At 47.2% G+C, this 13,594-nt stretch overlaps 1 protein-coding gene across 5 annotated transcripts in view; it reads right to left on the bottom strand.

The window, feature by feature from the left end:
- Positions 1–13,594, bottom strand: part of LOC138349444 (uncharacterized) — a 171,488-nt gene that overhangs the window by 3,911 nt on the left and 153,983 nt on the right. The gene's annotated exons all lie outside the window — the stretch shown is intronic.

Genomic DNA, 13,594 nt, shown 5'->3' with positions numbered 1-13,594 from the left:
GAATGCTCCCAGTAGACTGAGTACTCTCTTACACCAACAACATCTCAATCTCAAGACAGACTGAAAGAATATGAGGATGACAGATGTGAGAACAGAGGGGAATCACAGGTATATTAACTTGAAAAAACACACATGTGCCAGAGTCATATATGAATTGGATAATTATAAAAGTGAGCAGTTCAGTGATTTGTTACACCAACGAATTTTCAGAAAGAAAGAATTTTCAGAAAGAAAGAATTTTCAGAAAGAAAGAATTTTCAGAAAGAAAGAATTTTCAGAAAGAAAGAATTTTCAGAAAGAAAGAAGGATATTGGGGAGTGGATACGTTTATCTAACCCCCACTGGATTTAGACGTATCCATAGACAGCGACTTACCATTCCTTTCCCTTCGTCCCATCCCAAAATCCTTATCCTGACCCCTTCCCAGTGCTATATAGTCGTAATGGCTTGGCGCTTTCCCCCTGATAGTTCCCTTCGCTTCTGTTACAGGCCCGGATTTCTGTTCGTAAGTGCTTGCGTAACTGCTTCGCGAATCTGGCCCCAGGTTCGTAAGTGCTTGCGTAACTGCTTCGTGAATCTGGCCCCAGGTTCATAAGTGCTTGCGTAACTGTTTCGTGAATCTGGCCCCAGGTTCGTAAGTGCTTGCGTAACTGTTTCGTGAGTCTGGCTCCCAGGTTCGTAAGTGCTTGCGTAACTGCTTCGTGAGTCTGGCTCCCAGGTTCCTAAGTGCTTGCGTAACTGCTTAGTGAATCTCGCCCCAGGTTCGTAAGTGCTTGCGTAACTGCTTCGTGAGTCTGGCCCCCAGGTTCCTAAGTGCTTACGTAACTGTTTCGTGAATCTGGCCCCAGGTTCGTAAGTGCTTGCATAACTGCTTTGTGAATCTGTCCCCAGGTTTGTAAGTGCTTGCGTAACTGCTTCGTGAATCTGGCCCCTGGAATTCTATATTCATCAACCACTTTCCAAAGGGGATACTAAACAGTACTCCTGAAGCGCAGGGGTAAAATACTCACCCGGCGAATCGCAAGCGCTTTGGCCTGGGTTCGTATCCTGACCGGGGAAAGATTGACTAGGCGCCAATCCTTAAGTGTACGCCTCTGTTCACCCAGCAATAAATGGGTAGTTAAACGATTTGGCGGGTCGTATTCCGGGGGAAAATTAAGATTAAGAACCTGGCCCAAACGCTACGTGTACTAATGGCTCTACAAGAATGTAAACACTCTTGTATATATAAATAAAATAAAATAAAAAATAAAGCAGATGTAAAAAAAATATATATATATATATATATGTGTGTATATCACGAAAATAAACACGTGATTAAGAATGTGACAATGTCAGACCACGGAGGAAAAATGAAACAGGAAATTTCCTTAAGTACTTTCGTATATTAAATACATCTTCAGAAGGTGAAGATGTATTTACCTTCTGAAGATGTATTTAATATACGAAAGTACTTAAGGAAATTTCCTGTTTCATTTTTCCTCCGTGGTCTGACATTGTCATATATATATATAAATAGCTCTAACATCACTCATCATAAAAATCTTTGAAAGAGAGAAAATAAGTAAGATACATGGAATCTCATGGTCTATATAACCCTGGGAGACATCACACACAGAGATCACACTAACGTGATGCATCAAATGAACAAATCCACAAGGGCCGTGACGAGGATTCGAACCTGCGTCCAGGAGCATCCCAGACACTGCCTTAATCGACTGAGCTACGACAGGGTTAAAAGGGTTGAAACCAAAAAAGGTTGAAAAGGGTTTAAACCCTTTTAACCCTGTCGTAGCTCAGTCGATTAAGGCAGTGTCTGGGATGCTCCCGGACGCAGGTTCGAATCCTCGTCACGGCCCTTGTGGATTTGTTCACCTGGGAGACATAGCGGCTAAAATAGGGTGCTCTTGCGTCTCACAACTCACCACGACCAAAGATCACATTCACTTCAAACATCTACCACTAACTTTGCCCAGCCCGTCCTCATAAACAAAGACCCAAAGTCCATTCCATCCACCCGCCAAACCCTCAGCTGTTTATGATTGAAAAACGGTTTACACACGACTCATAACTGATGACGTCCGAACACTTCCGGAACAAGTGCTTCACTGACGACTTGTGTTCGAACCACAACGCTATAAATGCTTCACCCACGTACTACAAATACAGATAATCGCCAATAGAACCTAAACACCTAACCTAACCTGTGCCTAAATATGTACATTATAGTAATATAAAATAATATTAATTTATATTAGGTAATCTTTAATTAATCTCTAATTTATATTAGGTATATTAGATCCAGTAATATAAAATAATATTAATTTATATTAGAGAAAATTCCTGTTTTGAATGAACAGCAAGTTAAAATTTATGAATGCGTATTTGGGGTCGACCGCTGGATGGAATGGACTTGGTCTCAGAACGGGTTGCCTTGCCCGTGTCTCACAACTGATGGACCATTATGACATGGCCTTGAAATCCATGGAACACAAACAAACTGCTACTGTTATACACAGTAAAATATGGTTTATGTACTGTGAAAAGCTCAGTTCCCCAAGGTACTGTGCTTGCTCCAGTACTCTTTCCCACTCACGCCCAACCTGTCTTCCTGCAAAGAACGTCGCTTTTCGCACGTATGCGTTACCTAAGGCCAAAAATTGCCGTACTAAAATAAAAAATAACTCCACACGAGACCAGGAGGCATGGCAGGATGTGAAAAAACAAACTCGTTGAAAAGTAGAGGTGCAATAGGTAGGCTAAAGCATGAAACGCAGCCTGGTTGATCAGGCGTCTTTTGCAAATGTTTATCAAGTTATATCTTGAACATCGTGAGAGGTCGGCCAGTTCTGCCTCTTTATGTGTAGCGGGAGTGTATTGAACAGTCTTGGGGTCTTGATGATAACAGCGTTCTCTCTCAGCGTACCTATTGCACCTCTGCTTTTCAACGAAGGGTATTCTGCATATCCTACCATGCCTCCTGGTCTCACGTGAAGTTATTTCCGTGTACAGATATAGAACCAGTGCTTTCTAGTATTTTCCAAACATAAATTATTATCCATCTCTCCCGCCTGTGCTCTAGAGAACACAAGTTGACATTTTGTAAGCGTTCCCAATAATTTAGATGTAAGCTAGCTAGGTGTGACTCCTGCTAGGTGACCTGTAGGTGACCTGTAGGTTACTTGTAAGATAACCCTACTAGGTAACCTGTGTACGGCTTCAAAAACACATTACGGGCTCACCATAGCCCGTGCTACATGGACATTTCGTTCTGAGTAGCTCAATATAAAACACCCACAACATTCACAAGCACACACGCAATCATAGCTTTACTGACGCCTGAACAAGTAGTTCCACGTAGCTGAAGAACACCACAAATATATATCGTAGATATAGCGAAAGTCTAGCTTAAGTATAGCGTAAATATATAGCATCTAGACTGCGACGAAATTGTGCTAAACCCGGAATTTAAGCGACCCAAACAGCGATGTTAGGCCCGGAGGATAAGCGACCCAAACAGCGATGCTAGACACGGAGGATAAGCGACCCAAACAGCGATGTTAGACCCGGAGGATAAGCGACCCAAACAGCGATGCTAGACCCGGAGGATAAGCGACCCAAACAGCGATGTTAGACCCGGAGGATAAGCGACCCAAACAGCGATGTTAGACCCGGAGGATAAGCGACCCAAACAGCGATGCTAGACCCGGAGGATAAGCGACCCAAACAGCGATGTTAGACACGGAGGATAAGCGACCCAAACAGCGATGTTAGACACGGAGGATAAGCGACCCAAACAGCGATGTTAGACCCGGAGGATAAGCGACCCAAACAGCGATGCTAGACCCGGAGGATAAGCGATCCAAACAGCGATGTTAGACACGGAGGATAAGCGACCCAAACAGCGATGTTAGACACGGAGGATAAGCGACCCAAACAGCGATGTTAGACCCGGAGGATAAGCGACCCAAACAGCGATGTTAGACCCGGAGGATAAGCGACCCAAACAGCGATGTTAGACCCGGAGGATAAGCGACCCAAACAGCGATGCTAGACCCGGAGGATAAGTGACCCAAACAGCGATGTTAGACACGGAGGATAAGCGACCCAAACAGCGATGCTAGACCCGGAGGATAAGCGACCCAAACAGCGATGTTAGACACGGAGGATAAGCGACCCAAACAGCGATGTTAGACATGGAGGATAAGCGACCCAAACAGCGATGTTAGACCCGGAGGATAAGCGACCCAAACAGCGATGTTAGACACGGAGGATAAGCGACCCAAACAGCGATGTTAGACACGGAGGATAAGCGACCCAAACAGCGATGCTAGACACGGAGGATAAGCGACCCAAACAGCGATGCTAGACCTGGAGGATTAGCGACCCAAACAGCGATGTTAGACACGGAGGATAAGAGACCCAAACAGCGATGCTAGACACGGAAGATAAGCGACCCAAACAGCGATGTTAGACTCAGAGGATAAGCGACCCAAACAGCGATGCTAGACACGGAAGATAAGCGACCCAAACAGCGATGTTAGACACGGAGGATAAGCGACCCAAACAGCGATGTTAGACACGAAGGATAAGCGACCCAAACAGCGATGTTAGACATGGAGGATAAGCGACCCAAACAGCAATGCTAGACACGGAAGATAAGCGACCCAAACAGCGATGTTAGACCCGGAGGATAAGCGACCCAAACAGCGATGTTAGACACGGAGGATAAGCGACCCAAACAGCGATGTTAGACACGGAGGATTAGCGACCCAAACAGCGATGTTAGACACGGAGGATAAGCGACCCAAACAGCGATGTTAGACACGGAGGATAAGCGACCCAAACAGCGATGCTAGACACGGAGGATAAGCGACCCAAACAGCGATGTTAGACACGAAGGATAAGCGACCAAAACAACGACGTTAGACACGGAGGATAAGCGACCCAAACAGCGATGTTAGACACGGAGGATAAGCGACCCAAACAGCGATGTTAGACACGGAGGATAAGCGACCCAAACAGCGATGCTAGACACGGAAGATAAGTGACCCAAACAGCGATGTTAGACACGGAGGATAAGGGACCCAAACCGCGATGTTAGACACGGAGGATAAGCGACCCAAACAGCGATGCTAGACACGGAGGATAAGCGACCCAAACAGCGATGCTAGACACGGAAAATAAGCGACCCAAACAACGATGCTAGACACGGAGGATAAGCGACCCAAACAGCGATGCTAGACATGGAGGATAAGCGACCCAAACAGCGATGTTAGACACGGAGGATAAGCGACCCAAACAGCGATGTTAGACACGGAGGATAAGCGACCCAAACAGCGATGTTAGACACGAAGGATAAGCGACCCAAACAGCGATGTTAGACCCGAAGGATAAGCGACCCAAACAGCGATGCTAGACCCGGAGGATAAGCGACCCAAACAGCGATGTTAGACACGGAGGATAAGCGACCCAAACAGCGATGTTAGACACGAAGGATAAGCGACCCAAACAGCGATGTTAGACCCGAAGGATAAGCAACCCAAACAGCGATGCTAGACCCGGAGGATAAGCGACCCAAACAGCGATGTTAGACCCGGAGGATAAGCGACCCAAACAGCGATGTTAGACCCGGAGGATAAGCGACCCAAACAGCGATGTTAGACCCGGAGGATAAGCGACCCAAACAGCGATGCTAGACCCGGAGGATAAGCGACCCAAACAGCGATGTTAGACACGAAGGATAAGCGACCCAAACAGCGATGCTAGACCCGGAGGATAAGCGACCCAAACAGCGATGTTAGACACGGAGGATAAGCGACCCAAACAGCGATGCTAGACACGGAGGATAAGCGACCCAAACAGCGATGCTAGACACGGAAGATAAGCGACCCAAACAGCGATGCTAGACCCGGAAAATAAGCGACCCAAACAACGATGCTAGACCCGGAAAATAAGCGACGCAAACAACGATGCATGTGATCACGAATGATAGAGCAGAGAGCAAAGGCGGGGTCAGTCTCCAAACCCACGGTGGTGGACCCATTAGCATGCTTGGGCCAAACATGGGTGATGGGGGGGGGGGGGGGGTGAGGCCTGGGGGGGGGGCGGTGAGGGGGTGACAATGTGTAAGGGTGACAATGGCACAATGGACTGACATTTGAATAGGCGAGCGAGGCTTGGCCAGGCCGGGGCTGGCCGGTACCTCCCTCCTGTCTACCATCCCCCCCTCACTGCTACCTCATCCATCACAAACTGTCATCCATCTCACACACACACACACACACACACACACACACACACACACACACACACACACACACACACACACACACACACACACACACACAGCCCCAGCATGGAGCCCGTACCTTGTCAAGCACAAGACGAAGCTGCAAAAAGTTCAAAGGTATGCCACTAGACTAGTCCCAAAACTAAGAGGCATGAGTTACGAGGAAAGGCTGCGGGAAATGCACCTTACGACACTGGAAGACAGAAGAGTAGGAGGAGACATGATCACTACCTACAAAATTCTCAGAGGAACTGACAGGGTAGATAAGGATAAACTTTTTAACACGGGTGGTACACGAACAAGGGGACACAGGTGGAGACTGAGTACCCAAATGAGCCACAGGGACGTTAGAAGGAACTTTTTCAGTGTCAAGAGTAGTTAACAGATGGAATGCATTAGGCAGTGATGTGGTGGAGGCTGACTCCATACACAGTTTCAAGTGTAGATATGATAGAGCCCAGTAGGCTCAGGAACCTGTACACCAGTTGATTGACAGTTGAGAGGCGGGACCAAAGAGCCAGAGCTCAACCCCCGCAAGCACAACTAGGTGAGTACACACACACACACACAGTTTCAAGTGTAGATATGATAGAGCCCAATAGGCTCAGGAACCTGTACACCTGTTGATTGACAGTTGAGAGGCGGGACCAAAGAGCCAGAGCTCAACCCCCGCAAGCACAACTAGGTGAGGACACTCTGCAAGCATCAATTCAGCAAGAAGAAATCCTACTTGACCAACATATTAGACTTCTAAGATGACAACAAATAGCAGACAAAGAGGTCTGGACAGACTGCATTTTCCTGGATTTCCAGAGAGCGTTTGACACTGTTCCACACAAACGACTTATCAACACTAGGTAGGCTGGATATCGAAAAATTAGGTGAACGAGCATAGTTGAGAATATAAGAAGAGTCACAATTAAAGGTGAGACATTAGAATGGAGAGTCAATGGGTGGAGTTCCGCAAGGGAAGGTACAAGAGCCCATAATGTTTCTAATATATCAACGAACGGTCTAATAGAGAACAAAAAACTCATTCTTAGCAATGTTTGTTGAGGAAGGATAAGCGACCCAAACAGCGATGTTAGACACGGAGGATAAGCGACCCAAACAGCGATGTTAGACACGGAGGATAAGCGACCCAAACAGCGATGTTAGACACGGAGGATAAGCGACCCAAACAGCGATGTTAGACACGGAGGATAAGCGACCCAAACAGCGATGTTAGACACGGAGGATAAGCGACCCAACCAGCGATGTTAGACCCGGAGGATAAGCGACCCAAACAGCGATGTTAGACACGGAGGATAAGCGACCCAAACAGCGATGTTAGACACGGAGGATAAGCGACCCAAACAGCGATGTTAGACACGGAGGATAAGCGACCCAAACAGCGATGCTAGACACGGAGGATAAGCGACCCAAACAGCGATGTTAGACACGGAGGATAAGCGACCCAAACAGCGATGCTAGACACGGAGGATAAGCGACCCAAACAGCGATGCTTGACACGGAGGATAAGCGACCCAAACAGCGATGCTAGACCCGGAGGATAAGCGACCCAAACAGCGATGCTAGACACGGAGAATAAGCGACCCAAACAGCGATGCTAGACACGGAGGATAAGCGACCCAAACAGCGATGTTAGACACGGAGGATAAGCGACCCAAACAGCGATGCTAGACCCTGAGGATAAGCGACCCAAACAGCGATGCTAGACCCGGAGGATAAGCGACCCAAACAGCGATGTTAGACACGGAGGATAAGCGACCCAAACAGCGATGTTAGACCCGGAGGATAAGCGACCCAAACAGCGATGTTAGACACGGAGGATAAGCGACCCAAACAGCGATGCTTGACACGGAGGATAAGCGACCCAAACAGCGATGCTTGACACGGAGGATAAGCGACCCAAACAGCAATGGGTCACGACACCCCTTGACTATACGACAAGAATCAATTGATTGATTGATGAAGATTAAGCCACCCAAAAGGTGGCACGGGTATGAATAGCCCGTAAGACAAGAATCGAAACTGATATCGAATATACGTCTTGATAAGGGATAGAAACGTCGCCACTCTCCTTTCTCTCCACATATGGGGAGAAAAAAGGGATAGAGAGGGAACATATATCCCCTCTCCTGGGATATGTTCAACCAGGTTGTTGGGAATGCTTCTCCGTGCTGTAAACTATTGGTTATTGTGGCATACGTCACTTAATGAAATCTTCGGCGAGTCTGATACAATGTCACTCGTCTTCCGTCTTAATTGAATTTTGAATGGTATGTAAGAATTGTTTTAATATTCTGTGACCCAAATGGTGGAAAATCCCGGGCTTGGCGCCATTTTTTGAAAATCCCGGGCTTGGCGCCATTTTTTTAAAATCCCGGGTTTGGCGCCATCTTTTGAAAATCCCGGGCTTGGCACCAACTTTTGAAAATCCCGGGCTTGGCGCCAACTTTTGAATATCCCAGGCTTGGCGCCATCTTTTGAATATCCCGGGCTTGGCGCCAACTTTTGAAAATCCCGGGATTGGCGCCAACTTTTGAATATCCCAGGCTTGGCGCCAACTTTTGAATATCCCGGGCTTGGCGCCATCTTTTGAATATCCCGGACTTGGCGCCTTCTCATTTCCTTGCAATTCATCATAGCTAATTGCACGATACAGACAAGAAAAACTCCCAGAGGCTATGCAAGGAATTAATGAAACACCAATATTAAACGAGAAACGAGAGGTTTCCTGCCCGAAACGCCTTGCGTAATAGTGGCTTTAGGCATTGTATGTACTAGCTCTATCTATAAAGCCAACAAACTTTGTAAATCTCTTTATGTATGTACCTTACCTAAATAAAAATTATTATTATTATTATTATTATTATTAGATATTGTTATTAGTAGACAAGATACACTAGAGTAAAGACTAGTAACATCTCTCCTTACCAAGAATCGTAAGTGGACGAACAGTTGAAGCCTGTGCCATCGGCAGAGAGGATCCACATCTCAAATGAATAACCACAGCGGCTCACGGATGAAAGTTCGTTACAGAATTTGATTATGGGTAATCGTCCCAAACGTCAATAGTACGATGCATGTACGATCTCTTCTCCGATACGAAGATCAATCGGATTGTTGAGTGGCAAAACTTAAATTCGGTAAGAACAGGCTAACTCACCTACCACAAATAAATTAACAGGCTAACTCACCTACCACAAATAAATTACAATAGATTGGCATAATTAACATTCGTATAACAAATCTGATTAACTGACACAATTCTAGATAGATTAAAAAAAACATACTGTAATTAGGCGTCTACCTTGAGTTGCCATGTCAGCCAATGACATAATATATTATCAAAACATTCGCATGCAAACAGTTAATTATTAGTCAGATAAAAACTTAACAATGCATTAATAAGAGCAATAAAATAATATAACGACAAACCACCGATATACAGCTACTATATCAATAATAGTGATAAATCTATTACTGGCAACTGGCCTGAGCGCGCCGCCATGTTGGGACAGCAGACAGGCGGCATTCGCGCCTCAGCCGCCGTGCTGGAAGGACGTATAGGATGCTCTCTGATCTTCCAGAACATTCCACTTTCTTCCAGAATTGAATTTGTGATAAAAACTAGAGATGTTTAATAGGAACTCACCGATAATGACAAATTGCAGATGGTGGTGTGAGGTATTAGGGCCCCCACACCAGAGAACACTTACACACCTGAAGGGCCCTACACCAGAGGACACCACTACACACCTGGAGGGCCCACACCAGAGGACACTTACAAACCTGGAGGGCCCACACCAGAGGACACTTACAAACCTGAAGGGCCCACACCAAAGGACACCACTACACACCTGGAGGGCCCCCACATCAGAGGACACCACTACACACCTGGAGGATGTGTAGTGGTGGCCAGATTACTTACAAACCTAGGGCCAGATTCACGAAGCAATTACGCAAGCACTTACGAACCTGGGGCCAGATTCACGAAGCAGTTACGCAAGCACTTACGAAAATGGGCCAGATTCACGAAGCAATTACGCAAGCACCTACGAACCTGGGGCCAGATTCACGAAGCAATTACGCAAGCACTTACGAACCTGGGGCCAGATTCACGAAGCAGTTACGCAAGCACTTACGAACCTGGTGCCAGATTCACGAAGCAGTTACGCAAGCACTTACGAACCTGGGGTCAGATTCACGAAGCAGTTACGCAAGCACTTACGAAAATGGGCCAGATTCACGAAGCAATTACGCAAGCACTTACGAACCTGGGGCCAGATTCACGAAGCAGTTACGCAAGCACTTACGAACCTGGGGTCAGATTCACGAAGCAGTTACGCAAGCACTTACGAACCTGTACACCTTTCCTCAATCTTTGACGGCTTTGGTTACATTTATTAAACAGTTTACAAGCATGAAAACTTGCCAATCAAATGTTGTTATTGTTATAAACAGCCTCCTGGTGCTTCGGAGCTCATTAACTGTTTAATAATTGTAAACAAAGCCGCCAAAGATTGAGAAAAGATGGACAGGTTCATAAGTGCTTGCGTAACTGCTTCGTGAATCTGACCCCAGGTTCGTAAGTGCTTGCGTAACTGCTTCGTGAATCTGGCCCCAGGATAGTCAATTTAAATCTTGAATTAAAAATCGGTCGAATTCGACAAAGTTTGAAGCGCTCTGCCCTAGACTACATGAAGGGATTATATAGTGTATGAAGCAAAGTTTATTAGCAGCAAGGTGGCTTTAAATTAGGATTTAGATTAGTGAGATTAGGATCTAAAAGATCCTAATCTCACATGATGCTTAGTGATAGAGGGTCAGGTTATCTTCTTGAGGTTATCTTGAGATGATTTCGGGGCTTAGCGTCCTCGCGGCCCGGTCCTCGACCAGGTCTCCTTTTTGTTACACATCCCCAGGAAGCAGCCCGTAGCAGCTGTCTAACTCCCAGGTACCTATTTACTGCTAGGTAACAGGGGGCATCAGGGTGAAAGAAACTCTACCCATTTGTTTCAACCTCTACCGGGGATCGAACCCCGAACCTTAAGACTATGAATACCGAGTGCTGTCCACTCAGCCGTCAGGCCCTCATTGGTCATGTGATTTTTGGGAGTCAAGTGATAAACTCTTGGGAGTTACGACCTAACATTTCGGATATAGTCAATATGAGGAATTATTCTCATTTTTATAATGAGAAAAAACTCGCATCCAGTAATAGGAACCGCGTAAGAAAACTATGAAGATATTAAGATGGGAAATAATATGTTTGATACATTAGTCTATGATGTCCTCACGATGTATGCTGTTATTGTAGACAATCACCCCTCACAACGTGATTGTCTACCACGGGAGACATCTCCCGTCCACTACGGGCTCACCACAGCCCGTGCTACTTGCCCCGCTCCTGTGCCAGGTAAGTCCACTACGGGCTCACCATAGCCCGTGCTACTTGCACTGCTCCTGTGCCAGGTAAGTCCACTACGGGCTCACCATAGCCCGTGCTACTTGCCCCGCTCCTGTGCCAGGTAAGTCCACCACGGGCTCGCCATAGCCCGTGCTACTTGCCCCGCTCCTGTGCCAGGTAAGTCCACTACGGGCTCACCATAGCCCGTGCTACTTGCCCCGCTCCTGTGCCAGGTAAGTCCACTACGGGCTCACCATAGCCCGTGCTACTTGCCCCGCTCCTGTGCCAGGTAAGTCCACTACGGGCTCACCATAGCCCGTGCTACTTGCCCCGCTCCTGTGCCAGGTAAGTTACGGTGATCAACCAGGCTGTGCTTCACACGATTCACACGTCAAGCAGCCGCATGCAATAATCTGCTTGATCACACTAACCAGTAAGCCAGTTCAGAGACCGTCGGGCCGCCAGGTCGCTGAACTTGGGAACGCTAGCCACGACCTAACCTTATCTTCACGATGTGTGTCCTTACAGACACATGGTCAAACAGAGGAAGCTGGAACACCTAAGAAGCCCCCAAGGAGCTCAGATAGGTGAAGCCATCCATCTTCCCCCCCCCCCCCGCCCCATGAGACGATACAGGCTTCTGCTGACTTTTTCACGAAGCAGTTACGCAAGCACTTACGAACCTGGGGCCAGATTCACGAAGCAGTTACGCAAGCACTTACGAACCTGGGGCCAGATTCACGAAGCAGTTACGCAAGCACTTACGAACCTGGGGCCAGATTCACGAAGCAGTTACGCAAGCACTTACGAACCTGGGGCCAGATTCACGAAGCAGTTACGCAAGCACTTACGAACCTGGGGCCAGATTCACGAAGCAGTTACGCAAGCACTTACGAACCTGGGGCCAGATTCACGAAGCAGTTACGCAAGCACTTACGAACCTGGGGCCAGATTCACGAAGCAGTTACGCAAGCACTTACGAACCTGGGGCCAGATTCACGAAGCAGTTACGCAAGCACTTACGAACCTGGGGCCAGATTCACGAAGCAGTTACGCAAGCACTTACGAACCTGGGGCCAGATTCACGAAGCAGTTACGCAAGCACTTACGAACCTGGGGCCAGATTTGCGAAGCAGTTACGCAAGCACTTACGAACCTGGGGCCAGATTCACGAAGCAGTTACGCAAGCACTTACGAACCTGGGGCCAGATTCACGAAGCAGTTACGCAAGCACTTACGAACCTGGGGCCAGATTCACGAAGCAGTTACGCAAGCACTTACGAACCTGGGGCCAGATTTGCGAAGCAGTTACGCAAGCACTTACGAACCTGGGGCCAGATTCACGAAGCAGTTACGCAAGCACTTACGAACCTGGGGCCAGATTTGCGAAGCAGTTACGCAAGCACTTACGAACCTGGGGCCAGATTCATGAAGCAGTTACGCAAGCACTTACGAACCTGAGGCCAGATTTACGAAGCAGTTACACAAGCACTAACGAATCTGGGGCCAGATTCACGAAGCAGTTACGCAAGCACTTACGAACCTGGGGCCAGATTTACGAAGCAGTTACGCAAGCACTAACGAATCTGGGGCCAGATTCACGAAGCAGTTACGCCAGCACTTACAAACCTGTACATCTTTTCTCAATCTTTGACGGCTTTGTTTACAATTATTAAACAGTTAATGAGCTCGGAAGCACCAGGAGGCTGTTTATAACAATAACAACAGTTGATTGGCAAGTTTTCATGCTTGTAAACTGTTTAATAAATGTAACCAAAGCCGTCAAAGAGTGAGGAAAGATGTACACGTTCGTAAGTGCTTGCGTAACTGCTTCGTGAATCTGGCCCCAGGTTCGTAAGTACTTAGGTAACTGCTTCGTGAATCTG

The sequence above is a fragment of the Procambarus clarkii genome, chromosome 73, assembly GCF_040958095.1.
Source record: "Procambarus clarkii isolate CNS0578487 chromosome 73, FALCON_Pclarkii_2.0, whole genome shotgun sequence".
NCBI classification, from domain to species: Eukaryota; Metazoa; Arthropoda; class Malacostraca; order Decapoda; family Cambaridae; genus Procambarus; species Procambarus clarkii.
This window is presented reverse-complemented; position numbering and strand designations above follow the sequence as displayed.